The 13,671-nt window shown below is 41.1% G+C and overlaps 1 pseudogene; it reads left to right on the forward strand.

Annotated features, from left to right (window-relative positions):
- The first annotated feature begins 5,348 nt into the window (after positions 1 to 5,348).
- LOC124100528 (U6 spliceosomal RNA) lies at positions 5,349 to 5,418 on the forward strand (annotated as a pseudogene).
- The last annotated feature ends 8,253 nt before the right edge of the window (positions 5,419 to 13,671 follow it).

Genomic DNA, 13,671 nt, shown 5'->3' on the forward strand with positions numbered 1-13,671 from the left:
TTACCTGGAGGATCCAGGCTTTCTGCCCCAACTTGTCCTACCTTAATAATATCTGCAAAATTCCTTTTTCCTGTAACATGTTCACAGGTTCTGGGGACTAGGTCACAGTCATCTTTGGAGGGAGGGCAATTGTTCTGCCTACCACAGGCCCTGCTTCCTACCAGACTGAAAAGTTCCTGTATCTTTGGCCTTCCTTACCGTGTGCAATGGTATTCACCCTTCCCTTGTTTCTGGAAGTGATATGGAAATGCTTCAGTGAACAAATTCTGCTCACCAGTGAGACAGTACTTTTTAGGGGGTATATTATGAAAAATCCCCATTATGAATAATGATTTGCTCACGGAGTTCTCATGCCAGACTTGGGACTATGTTGTAACCATTTACATCCTTTTAACTGATATCATCCTCTGAGGTAAGAACAAAACAGCATTAATTCTTATATAGTAGATGGCTGGACTGGTTGAATGATACTTTTCTGTTGTAACCAAGACTCCTAGGAAATAGAAACTTTGTAGTGTTATCAGTTTTAAAATTGTTTTGCTGTTGCTGTTTTGTTTTACAGATTTGTGTTTTCTTTTGGCCTTATCTGTTGTCTACTTGGCATCATGGCCACATATTGCTATGGTCTTCTTTGCAGCACAGGTGAGAAGCTAGAAAGAACATACCCTGGAATTTCTTTCTCCTGGGGGTTGGGAGGCAAAATGGAAGCAGTGATTATTCTCCAGGTGCAGTGGCAGATACACATATGGGCACACTATGGACAGAGATCAGAGCAGGCAGAGCTGCTTCTGAGATCCCCCACATGGGAGCTAGAGCAGTTTATTGGAAATTACTGCTTCAAAATTCTTCTTGGATTCCTTCAAGCATGGCTGTGTCTTTTGAGCACTTTGTTTCTCTCTTGCCAGTTTCCTCCCCATGGAGTCGCAGGGAATTCTAGAAGGCTCTGGAATTTGTAACCAGCCCCTGTGATAAATATTCTTTTACATGAATACCTGGAAACATCTTGTTTCTTTAAGGTAAAAGCCCAGAAGTGGCATTACCAATTGGGTAATGGTATGAGCATTTTCAATGCTTTTGATACATCTGTCCAGTGATTCCTTAAATGAATTGTTCCAATTTATACTCCACACATCTCAACAAAGCTTAGCCCAAATGGATTATGGGTAGACTGACCCAGGACAAACCTGTTTACCTGGGTATGGATGCTAGCTTCCTATTGTAGATGACGTTAGGTCAAGTCCACAGTGAGGCAGAGAAATGAAGGTGAGACTAGAGGACACTTTAATAAGCTCATACCCTTCTGACTCTCATGCACCACTGTGCTAAATTAAGCTTTTCCATCTCAACTTGACTTTTTCCTCCCATTAGATGAATTCTCTACCATGAAGTATTGAGTTCCTAAAGCTAGTTGTCTGTTAGAAATCCTACCTTGGTCTCCTAGACCAGCACCTCTTAAAGGTCCTACTTCTCAATACCAACACATTGGCAACATCTGAATTTCAGAAGGGGCATGTTCAATATAGCACACGTACTATTATCAAATCCTGTATTTAGCTGTGTGTAATAAAAACACAGTTTGGTGTTATATTTTTTTCTCTTAATGTCACTGATTAGGTGGCAGGCAGTCCTTATGAAAAGAGTCAGGCAAGGTATCAAGAACTGTATCTTCTAGAGATGGTGAGCATTTTTTCATGTACTTGTTGATTGATTGTATGTCCTCCTCTGAGAAGTGTCTGTTCAGGTCCTTGGCCCATTTGTTGATTGGGTTATTTGTTTTCTTATTGTTTAATTTTTTGAGTTCTTTGTATACTCTGGATATTAGGGCTCTATCCGAAGTGTGAGGAGTAAAAATTTGTTCCCAGGAAGTAGGCTCCCTATTTACCTCTCTTATTGTTTCTCTTGCTGAGAAAAAACTTTTTAGTTCCAGTAAGTCCCATTTGTTGATTCTTGTTTTTAATTCTTGTGCTATGGGTGTCCTATTAAGGAATTTGGAGCCCGTCCCCACAATATGTAGATTGGAGCCAACCTTTTCTTCTGTCAGACGCAGAGTCTCTGTTTTGATATCAAGCTGCGGCCAATTTGGAAAGCAGTATGGAGATTCCTGGGAAAGCTGGGAATGGAACCACCATTTGACCCAGATATTCCCCTTCTCGGACTATTCCCTAAAGACCTAAAAAGAGCATACTACAGGGATACTGCTACATCGATGTTCATAGCAGCACAATTCACAATAGCTAGACTGTGGAACCAACCTAGATGCCCTTCAATAGATGAATGGATAAAAAAAATGTGGCATTTATACACAATGGAGTATTACTCAGCACTAAAAAATGACAAAATAATGGCATTTGCAGGGAAATGGATGGCATTAGAACAGATTAAGCTAAGTGAAGCCAGCCAATCCCTAAAAAACAAATGCCATATATCTTCTTTGATATAAGGAGGGCAACTAAGAACAGAGTAGGGAGGAAGAGCATGAGAAGATCACCATTAAACAGGGACGAGAGGGGGGAGGGAAAGGGACAGAGAAGGAAATTGAATGGTAATGGAAGGAGACCCTCATTGTTATACAAAATTACATATAAGAGGAAGTGAGGGGAAAGGGGGAAAAAACAAGAGAGAGAAATGAATTACAGTAGATGGGGAAGAGAGAGAAGATGGGAGGGGAGGGGAGAGGAGGGGAGGGGGAATAGTAGAGGATAGGAAGGGCAGCAGAATACAGCATACACTAGTATGGCAGTATGTAAAAACGTGGATGTGTAACTTATGTGATTCTGCAATCTGTATACGGGGTAAAAATGGGAGTTCATAATCCGCTTGAATCAAATGTATAAAATATGATATGTCAAGAGCTTTGTAATGTTTTGAACAACTAATAATAAAAAAAATAAGAGAAACAAGCACAAAAGGTAAAAAAAAAAAAAGAACTGTATCTTCACTATGTTTCTGTTTTCTACCAATCTTAGCATCTGCTTTCATTTTTGTGATAACAAAGTAAATATTGCATCTCCATCCCAGGTAGCATGAGAATATGTAAGTAGGCTGTTATGGTTTGCATATGAGGTGTCCCGAAGAGCTCCTGGATTAATGCAGTAATGTTCAGAGGCAAAGTGTTTGGATTGTGAGAGATGTAACCTAATCAGTCCACCAAAGTCTAAATGGACTAACTGGGTGGTAACCGTAGGCAGGTGGACATGGCTGGAAGAAGTGGGTCCCTGGGGATGTATCCTAGAAGGGTTCTTCTTTCCTGTGTCCCCATACTCTCCCCTCTCTCTGCTTCCTGGCTACCATAAGGTGAGCAGTTTCCCTCTACCAAGACCCTTCTATTGTGATGTCCTGCCACACCTTGGGCCCAGAGTGATGGAGTCAGCTCATCATGGTCTGAATCTTTGAAATTGTGAGCATTTTCAATGCTTTTGATACTTCTGTCCAGTGGTTCTTTAAGTAAATTGTTCCAATTTATACTCCACACATCCCAACAGGATTAGCCTGCATGAGCTCTGGGTAGACTCCTCTTAGTTGTCTTTGTCAGGTATTTTAGTTATAGCAACAAAGAGCTGACTAAAACATCAGCCAAAAACCCATGGTTGCTGAGTCTGCTCCCGCTCTCTCCACTTTAACGTGAAAAACACTTTCCTCTAACCCTCACCTAGCAAATTCAACTGACATTTCTTTTTTTTTTTTAAAGAGAGAGAGAGAGAGAGAGAGAGAGAGAGAGAATTTTCAATATTTTTTTTTTTAGTTTTTGGCGGACACAACATCTTTGTTTGTATGTGGTGCTGAAGATCAAACCCGGGCTGCATGCATGCCAGGCGAGCGCGCTACCGCTTGAGCCACATCCCCAGCCTCTCAACTGACATTTCATTGTCCAGAACTTGGTTATATCCCTAGCCCTAGATGCACAGTAGGAAGGTATATATTTTAACAGAGCACATTATTACCCTGGAAAAAAAGTTAGGGCTCGTTAATAAAGAAAAGGGAATAAAAATTGGTGCACATACTAGTGTCTTTTACATCCCTACTTACAGAGGAGCAAACTGACAGAAGGGGACGGTAAGTGATTTGCCCAGGTTCACACAGCTGGGAAGTATTAGAATAGGAATAAATGTGTCTTTTAGAAAATCAAGTTCTGCATCAGTAGTCTCTTTCTTCAATTGAAATGTTAGGAATCTGAGTTTAAAGCCATCTTAGCCCTATTCTCTCTCTCTCTCTCTCTCTCTCAGCATCTTTATAATGTCACCCCTTCTTGCCCTCAGTCATCTATGTGGTGATAAAAATAGTAAGTGGCCACTCGTCGTTGCATGTTACTGCTGTTTAATCTCAGAGGAGGACTTCCACAGTTAGCCAGCCAACAGTGTCCACCAACGACCCAGGGACTCCTGCAGAGGAAGGAAGGCATGAAGCTTTGCCCGGACGGACACACAGGCCCCTGGAAAAGCAGAACTGTCAGCTCCATTAAGGAGTTGGGAAGTGTAGCCAGAAGCAAAACAAAATCAGAGCATCTAGTAAACATTAAAAGGCACAGGAAATTAGCCCAAAGGACTGGCCCTTTCAAAAAGAAAACAAGGAGGTGGCTTGAGGAGAGTTGATGAATACATTGAAAGGAAACGTTTACCCCGAGGAGTAATTCACCACCCAGGTCCATTCCAACAACTAGACTCTTAAAATTATCCAAGTGACTAATTTTGTGGTAGATAATAACCTTTTAAGAGAAAAATAATGAGATCTCCTACTGATCACATTGGAGCCTTAAAAGCCCATTTAGTGACTCAGATGGGAAATGAGGCTATTGACCATTTAAACAATGGACTTGAGGAAGGGTGGATGGTGGGTAAAGGAGAGGGAATATAAATTAAAATTGTGAGGGTGAGTTTTAGAGCCGTAGAAAAAAGTTTTTCTTTCCAGTCTTTGTGTTAAATGGTACTGAAACTGGGCATCCTTTCCTGTCCCTGTGTGAAATAAAACTTGAGGCAAGCGAAAATAGCATAGACACCCACCTTCTCTCCAGAAAATATTTGCTCCTGGAAGATAAACCCTGAATGAAATAAAATAGCTTATTGTCAAGAGTAATCGCCTGCTTCTCGAGACTTGCTTAAGCCCTTCTTGGTTTTGTGTCCACCTGGACAAGCCATGTGCCATAAACTGTCCAATCTCACCCAGATTCCTGATTTTCAAGGTTCCCAAACCCCATGAATATCCTCCTTTGTCTTTCCCTCTTGTGGGACTTACTGACAGTCAAGGTGGAGTTCTTTCTTGCTGTTGAGAGTAAGTCTAGTACATGTAGCATTTTGATCAATGGATTTTTCTGGTGGTCTTTTGGAGGGTTGATATGTTAAGAGTTAAAAGCTGTGCTCACTTTGGCAGAACATATAGTAAAATTGGAACGATACAGAGAAGATTAGCATGGCCCCTGCGCAAAAATCCTCAATAAAATTCTGGCGAATCGGATACAAAAACATATCACAAAAATTGTGCACCATGATCAAATAGGATTCATCCCTGGGATGCAAGGCTGGTTCAATATACGGAAATCAATAAATGTTATTCACCACATCAATAGACTTAAAAATAAGAACCATATGATCATCTCGATAGATGCGGAAAAAGCATTCGACAAAGTACAGCATCCCTTTATGTTCAAAACTCTAGAAAAACTAGGGATAACAGGAACATACCTCAATATTGTAAAAGCAATCTATGCTAAGCCTCAGGCTAGCATCATTCTGAATGGAGAAAAATTGAAGGCATTCCCTCTAAAATCTGGAACAAGACAGGGATGCCCTCTATCACCACTTCTGTTCCACATAGTTCTTGAAACACTGGCCAGAGCAATTAGACAGACGAAAGAAATTAAAGGCATCAAAATAGGAAAAGAAGAACTTAAATTATCACTATTTGCAGATGACATGATTCTATACCTAGCAGACCCAAAAGGGTCTACAAAGAAACTATTAGAGCTAATAAATGAATTCAGCAAAGTGGCAGGATATAAAATCAACACGCATAAATCAAAGGCATTCCTGTATATCAGCGACAAATCCTCTGAAATGGAAATGAGGACAACCACTCCATTCACAATATCCTCAAAAAAAATAAAATACTTGGGAATCAACCTAACAAAAGAGGTGAAAGACTTATACAATGAAAACTACAGAACCCTAAAGAGCGAAATAGAAGAAGATCTTAGAAGATGGAAAAATATACCCTGTTCATGGATAGGCAGAACTAACATCATCAAAATGGCGATATTACCAAAAGTTCTCTATAGGTTTAATGCAATGCCAATCAAAATCCCAATGGCATTTCTTGTAGAAATAGAGAAAGCAATCATGAAATTCATATGGAAAAATAAACAACCCAGAATAGCAAAAACAATGCTAAGCAGGAAGTGTGAATCAGGCGGTATAGCGATACCAGACTTCAAACTATACTACAGAGCAATAGTAACAAAAACAGCATGGTACTGGTACCAAAATAGGCGGGTGGACCAATGGTACAGAATAGAGGACACAGAAACCAATCCACAAAACTACAACTATCTTATATTTGATAAAGGGGCTAAAAGCATGCAATGGAGGAAGGATAGCATCTTCAACAAATGGTGCTGGGAAAACTGGAAATCCATATGCAACAAAATGAAACTGAATCCCTTTCTCTCGCCATGCACAAAAGTGAATTCAAAATGGATCAAGGAGCTTGATATCAAATCAGAGACACGCCGTCTGATAGAAGAAAAAGTTGGCTACGATCTACATACTGTGGGGTCGGGCTCCAAATTCCTCAATAGGACACCCATAGCACAAAAGTTAATAACTAGAATCAACAAATGGGACTTACTCAAACTAAAAAGTTTTTTCTCAGCTAAAGAAACAATAAGAGAGGTAAATAGAGAGCCTACATCCTGGGAACAAATCTTTACTCCTCACACTTCAGATAGAGCCCTAATATCCAGAGTATACAAAGAACTCAAAAAATTAGACAATAAGAGAACAAACAACCCAATCAACAAATGGGCCAAGGACCTGAACAGACACTTCTCAGAGGAGGACATACAATCAATCAACAAGTACATGAAAAAATGCTCACCATCTCTAGCAGTCAGAGAAATGCAAATCAAAACCACCCTAAGATACCATCTCACTCCAGTTAGATTGGCAGCCATTATGAAGTCAAACAACAACAAGTGCTGGCGAGGATGTGGGGAAAAGGGTACACTTGTACATTGCTGGTGGGACTGCAAATTGGTGCAGCCAATTTGGAAAGCAGTATGGAGATTTCTTGGAAAGCTGGGAATGGAGCCACCATTTGACCCAGCTATTCCCCTTCTCGGTCTATTCCCTAAAGACCTAAAAAGAGCATGCTACAGGGACACTGCTACATCGATGTTCATAGCAGCACAATTCACAATAGCAAGACTGTGGAACCAACCTAGATGCCCTTCAATAGATGAATGGATAAAAAAAATGTGGCATTTATACACAATGGAGTATTACTCTGCATTAAAAAATGACAAAATCATAGAATTTACAGGGAAATGGATGGCATTAGAGCAGATTATGCTAAGTGAGGCTAGCCAATCCCTAAAAAACAAATGCCAAATGTCTTCTTTGATATAAGGAGAGTAACTAAGAACAGAGTAGGGTCGAAGAGCATGAGAAGAAGATTAACATTAAACAGGGATGAGAGGTGGGAGGGAAAGGGAGAGAGAAGGGAAAATGCATGGAAATGGAAGGAGACCCTCAGAGTTATACAAAAGTACATACAAGAGGAAGTGAGGGGAAAGGGAAAAATAATACAAGGGGGACAAATGAATGTCAGTAGAGGGGGCAGAGAGAGAAGAGGGGAGGGGAGGGGAGGGGAGGGGGGTAGTAGAGGATAGGAAAGGCAGCAGAACACAACAGACACTAGTATGGCAATATGTAAATCAATGGATGTGTAACTGATGTGATTCTGCAATCTGTATATGGGGTAAAAATGGGAGCTCATAACCCACTTGAATCAAAGTGTGAAATATGATATATCAAGAACTATGTAATGTTTTGAACAACCAACAATAAAAAATTTAAAAAAAAAGAGTTAAAGGCTTTCTTGTATATGAAACAAAAGCCTTGTTGTAGCTTGTCAGAAATGAGTTCACTAGACCATATCAAATTGCCTTTAAATTTTGAATATTGGGTTAAATGTTAAGTTTTTTTTTTTAATTTTAAGAATTCTGAGTTTAGTGATACTTTAATTCTTTTTTACCCTTAGAAACTGATAAAGCTCCCAGGCCCCTTACTTCTCATCTCAGCTCCTCACCTATTTGGAAGGCAGGAAGAGGTGGACAGAAGACTCACAGAGTTTGAAGCCATGTTCACTCAAGGGTGGTTGAAGTAATTATGGCTTTAAATTCACTCCAAATGGTTAATGTGTGTACAGTTCTTATTTTCCTGGGACAGAGGGGATAAACAGACAACCCTGAAATAAATAAGATGTTTACAAATTGGGGTGAATCAGATGAAGGAAAACAAAGAAAGAGCAGTGATTTAGGATTATAGGGTTGGCAGGCAGGAAGGATGGGGAACCTGTTAGAGAGAATGGTCAAAGGAAGCCTCCCAGAGACTGTATCGAACCTCAGACATAAGAGAGGGGCAGGGCTGGACTAAGGGGCCGCAAGTGAGACTTAGGACACAGCACTGAAGGAGTCCCTCTTTCTTGGGGTTACACAGTGCAAGGTCAGCACTTTCACAGCCTTCTCTTTCCTCACCTTAGTCTTCAGGGCATTCTGAAGAGGAGAAATGGCACACAAAGGTATGAGAGTGTGTGTGTGTGTGTGTGTGTGTGTGTGTGTGTGTGTGTGTGTGTGTTTGTGTTGAAGAAGGCACTGCAGTGAAGGCTGAGGAGGAGAAAGAAACTGGATATACAAAGGCCCAGAGCAGGACATGAGCTGGGCAAGTTTCAGAAGCTGAACAAGACCCTTATATCTGGACCTTAGTGGACAGAGGAAGCAAGGTGAGCCTGGAGGAGCAGCTGGTCTGGGGTCAGCTGGGCACTGCAGCTATGGGGGCCAGGAGGGGGGTCATAGAGAACTCAGGTTTTAGTCTGAAAAGTGATATAATTGAGTACAAGCTATAGGAGATTTTTAAAAACAGATTGGAAGGGGTCAAGTGTAAAAGTAGAAGACAATCAGAAGTGTTCGTGTTAACACAGGCCAGAGACAAGGGGACCTGGGCTAGAGGGAAATATGAAGAAATAGACAGATTTGAGATATATTTTGAAATAGAAATCAGGATGTGCTGATGTGGGAATGTTGTGCTTAGAAGAGAAATAAAGGGAACTGTGAGTGAGAGAGGAGTGGACAGCAGAGGGGTGAGGAGAAGGGTGTTGGAATTTCCCAAACTTCGACCCTTAGAAATTCAGTGGAGAGGCAAAGAGGCAAATATTACTTTACAGCTTTGGTCTCTTTATAAGAGTGTTGTCTAAATTCTCCTCTAAATAGTAACATTTCTATGCTAGTATATATATATATATATATCTCTGTTAGGAATGTAAGCTTACAATTATCTTGAGAAACTGCTGCCTGTGGTATCACTCACAGGTGTTTCCTTGACTTTGATCTGCATCTGTGAACTGCTTATCGCAAAAATTCCTGTGCATGGTCTTTGGTCACTGTAGGCCAAGAATTCAAATCAATGTTGTAATAGTTAAGAAACGATGTCAAATTTCCTAGGCCCCAGGTAACCTCAGCTCAAGGCCCAGAATTTTAGAGCAATAGCTCATCTCAGTCTGCCGGCAAAAATAAACCTGAGTTCTCCAACCATATAAGCGGAGAGGTCTCTTGCTGAATGCAATTTCCACATCAGAGGAGACCAGAGGAAATAAGGAAAGTGACAAACTCAAGAATTCAAGAAGGGAAGCTTCAGAAACCCAAATGCCAGTTGACAGGTGAATGGAGGAGGAAAATGTGGGATATGCATACAATGGGATATTATTCAGCCTTGAAAAAAAGGAAATTCTGACATATGATCCAACATGGATGAGGCTTGAGACATTACACTAAATGAAATAGGCCAGTCAGAAAGGGACAAAGACCATATTGTTGTATTTAAATGAAGTATTTAAATAAGTCAAATTCATGAAAATAGAAAATAGAAAGTTGGTTGCCAGGGATTGGAAGAAGGTGGAAATAGGGAATTTTCCAATGAATATGGAGTTTCAGTTTTGCATGAAAAGTGGTCTAGGGGCTGGGATTGTGGCTCAGCAGTAGAGCGCTCACCTAGCATGTGCGGGGCCCTGGGTTCGATCCTCAGCACCACACAAAAATAAATGAATGGAATAATAGTATTGTATCCAACTATAACTAAAAAAATAAATATTAAAAAAATTGGTCTAAAGGTCTGTTGCACAACAATGTGAACACACTTCATAGTACTGAAGTGTTCACTTAAAAATGATTAAGAGGGTACATTTTATAGTATGTGCTTTTCACCACAAATTCAAAAGATAAAAATAATTTGACAAAAGTAAGCAGGCATTGGGCTGGAAATGTGGTTCAATGGTAGAGTGATTGCTTGGCATGCACGAGACCCTTGGGTTCAATCCCACTACCATAGATGTAGTAGGGAAAAGTGGCCAGATGAATTGAGTGATTGAATATGTTGAGGGCAGCGAATTATTATATACATATTTGTGAAGGTGGAAAATATCAGTGTTGTTTGTACAGTTGTTTTCTACATCATACAAAGGGAAAAGACTGGATTGAGAAAGAACTGCAAGGTTAGGAAGCGGAGACAGCCTGTATGGAAGGTGCTCAGAAGTGTAGGTAGGAAGAAGAACTTTGGATGGGGTCAATAGGAGGATGAGGGGAAAAGGAAGAGTCCTATTTTGCTCTGTCTTGTTTATAAGGGGAGACGTTGAGCACGTTTGAATGTTGGTGAGATGGCCCACTGTCCAGGAGGAGAGTGACAGTGCAGGAATAGGAAGTAAGTCTGAAGTGTGTGGTCCTTGGGGAGGGACGAGGAGATAGGGACAGAGCCTCTGTGAAGGGACCAGTTTCTAGAAAAAGGCAGACACTCCTCACAAGACAGGAGGGAAGGAAGAGAAGGCAGGAGCATGTGCAGGTGGGCTTGGAGCTGAGAAGTAGATGAGTCCCCATTGGATGGCTCCAATTTTCTCCTTGAAATTCTGGGTAAGGCTGAAGAGCAGTCTCGTCAGAGAGACCCAGTAGGTGTCATTAGTCATCTGGGACTGTGGGAAAGGAGCCTGAAGGTCAGTATTGGACAGCTGCCAGCAGGGGCTATGGAATTCTACATTCATTGTTTTAAAGTGAAACTGCCATATTTTATCAATCACGAGATGCACATTTTTTAGTTGTTGACTTGGGGATATATTTGGAGCATTGTTTCATAGCTTCCTAGCATTGTTTCAGTTTATCAGCATGTTTGTTTTTTTTCCTCAGGGGTCCATAAAGCAACAGACATCTTATAACCAGTGGTACGTTAGAGTCAGTAAAATATAGTAGATGTCTACATTCTGCAATTTTGTCCCTGCCAAGCTAATTGCTTGTGTATAGACTTGGAGAAGGTATTTCTTTCATGTTTGCATTTAAAAAATAAGGTAAATAGACTTGAGGACTCAGTATGTGGCTCAGTGCCTAGCATGTAGGAGGCCCTAGATTCCATCCCTACCACCTGCATGTGTGTGTGGGCATGCGCACGTACACACACACACACACACACACACAAACACACCCCTCCTGAATCATCAATCTGGATTTTAGTAAGAAAGAAGCCAGTTTAGGGTCCCTAAAGAATGACAGCCACAACAGGGACTACTTTTTTGAGCAGATGACATTTGAGCCAAAACCTGAATGATGAGGTGGTGCCAGCCTGGTATACCATGGTGGCCCAGGGAGGACCTGGGCCAGGGTGGCTGGACATGGAAAGCATGACAGAGCAGGAGACACTCCAGGAGAAGGGTGAGTCAGCCAGGTGTGAGGCTGTGGGTGGATATGGGTGGAGCCCTTTAGGCTTCAGTATAGGTCAACAGAAAGGAAGGGCCTGTGAACCAGTTTGTATAGCTGGAGCAAGATGAACAGGACAGAGCAGGTGACAGTCTTGATGGAAATGACTGCAGAGGGGAGAAAACAGAATCTAGCAAGACAAATCAATGATAAGGTATATGTAGGCCAAAGAAGGGGTGCTTGGCTTCATCTGGGGCTTAGGAAGAGGTTTCCTGTAGAAAGAATTGGGTTGAACCATGACTGAACACCAGGCATGAGTCAAGAGAAGAAGGAGGGAAGTCCTAGGTAGAGGGCACAGCACGCAGGAAGGCTGGGAGGCTGGAAAACAGAAGACAAACCCTCAGCAGGGAATTACTTAGGTACAAAGTGTCAATTCCAGCATGGCTGGTGAAGGGGCTGGAGCTATGTTGGGAGCCCTGCTTTATTTGGTGAAGGCTGGCCAGTTCCTGTCTTTGAAGAAGTCAGGAGTCCCAACTCTGGAAATAATAGCTGAGTTGTTTTTCTCTTTTGTGTAGTGTGGGGTTGGGCTGAATGATCATTAAAAACACTTACGTCTTTTACATTCCTTGTCTCTAGTACATGCTTAATAAAGTTTTCTGAGCAAATGAATTAGGAACAAGATTCAGTCTTTCCTGAATTTTGCTCATCAATAGAAATGGAATGTGTCTTCCTGGCCTGGTCTGGCCCTGTGTGTCCTACAAAGTGGCTCCTGACACAGCCTCCAACAGCTCTTTCCTGCTTTGAGGGACTTGTTTCAGCTCTATTCAGAGAAGACCCTGTACATTTTTCTTATGTATGTGTCTGCTTCCAAATGCATGGTGAGCTCTTGAGAGGTCAGAGGTCATATTTTAAGTATATGTATTTTCACAGATATGTGACACAGTGAGAATTGTGTGTGTGTGTGTGTGTGTGTGTGTGTATATATATATATATATATATATATATATATATATATATATATAATGAAAACATGATTGATAAGGATGTGTCAGTGTAAGTTCATCAATTTTAACAAATGCAACACTCTGGTATCGGGATATTGTTTTAGTCAGCTTTTTTGCTGTTATGACTAAAGGACCTGACCAGAACAACAATAGGGGAGAAAAAGGTTATTTGAGGGCTCACAGTTTCAGAAGTCTCAGTCCATGAAGGTTGGATCCACTCCCCAGGGCTTCAGGGGAGGCTGAACATCATGGCAGGAGAGTGTGATGGAGGGAAGCAGCTCACATCATGGTGATAAGGAAGTAGAGAGGTTTCCACTTGCCAGATACAAATATATATCCCAAAGCCACACCCTATTCCCAACTCCTCCAGCCACACCCTATCACTTCAATTACCACACAGGCAATCCCTATCAGGGGATTAATTCACTGATTGTCTTAACAATCATTTCTCCTCTGAATCTTCTTGCATTGTCTGACACATGAGCTTTTGGGGACACCACATCTAAACCATAACAGATGTTGATAATAGGTGAGGTTGTGAGTGTTTGGGATGGGGATATATGGAAAATATCTGCATTTTCAGCTTAATTTTGCTTAATCTAAAAATTCTCTAAAAGATAAAGTCTGTTTAAAAGATTTTTTTTTTCCCATCAGAGGGATGAACTTGAATGGTAATCAAGGGATGAATATTACTCCCCAAACGGAATTTCAAATCTAGAGTTAATG

This window comes from Marmota monax, unplaced genomic scaffold, assembly GCF_021218885.2.
Source record: "Marmota monax isolate L192 unplaced genomic scaffold, Marmota_monax_Labrador192_F-V1.1 WCK01_AAM20220418_F8-fsc00281, whole genome shotgun sequence".
NCBI classification, from domain to species: Eukaryota; Metazoa; Chordata; class Mammalia; order Rodentia; family Sciuridae; genus Marmota; species Marmota monax.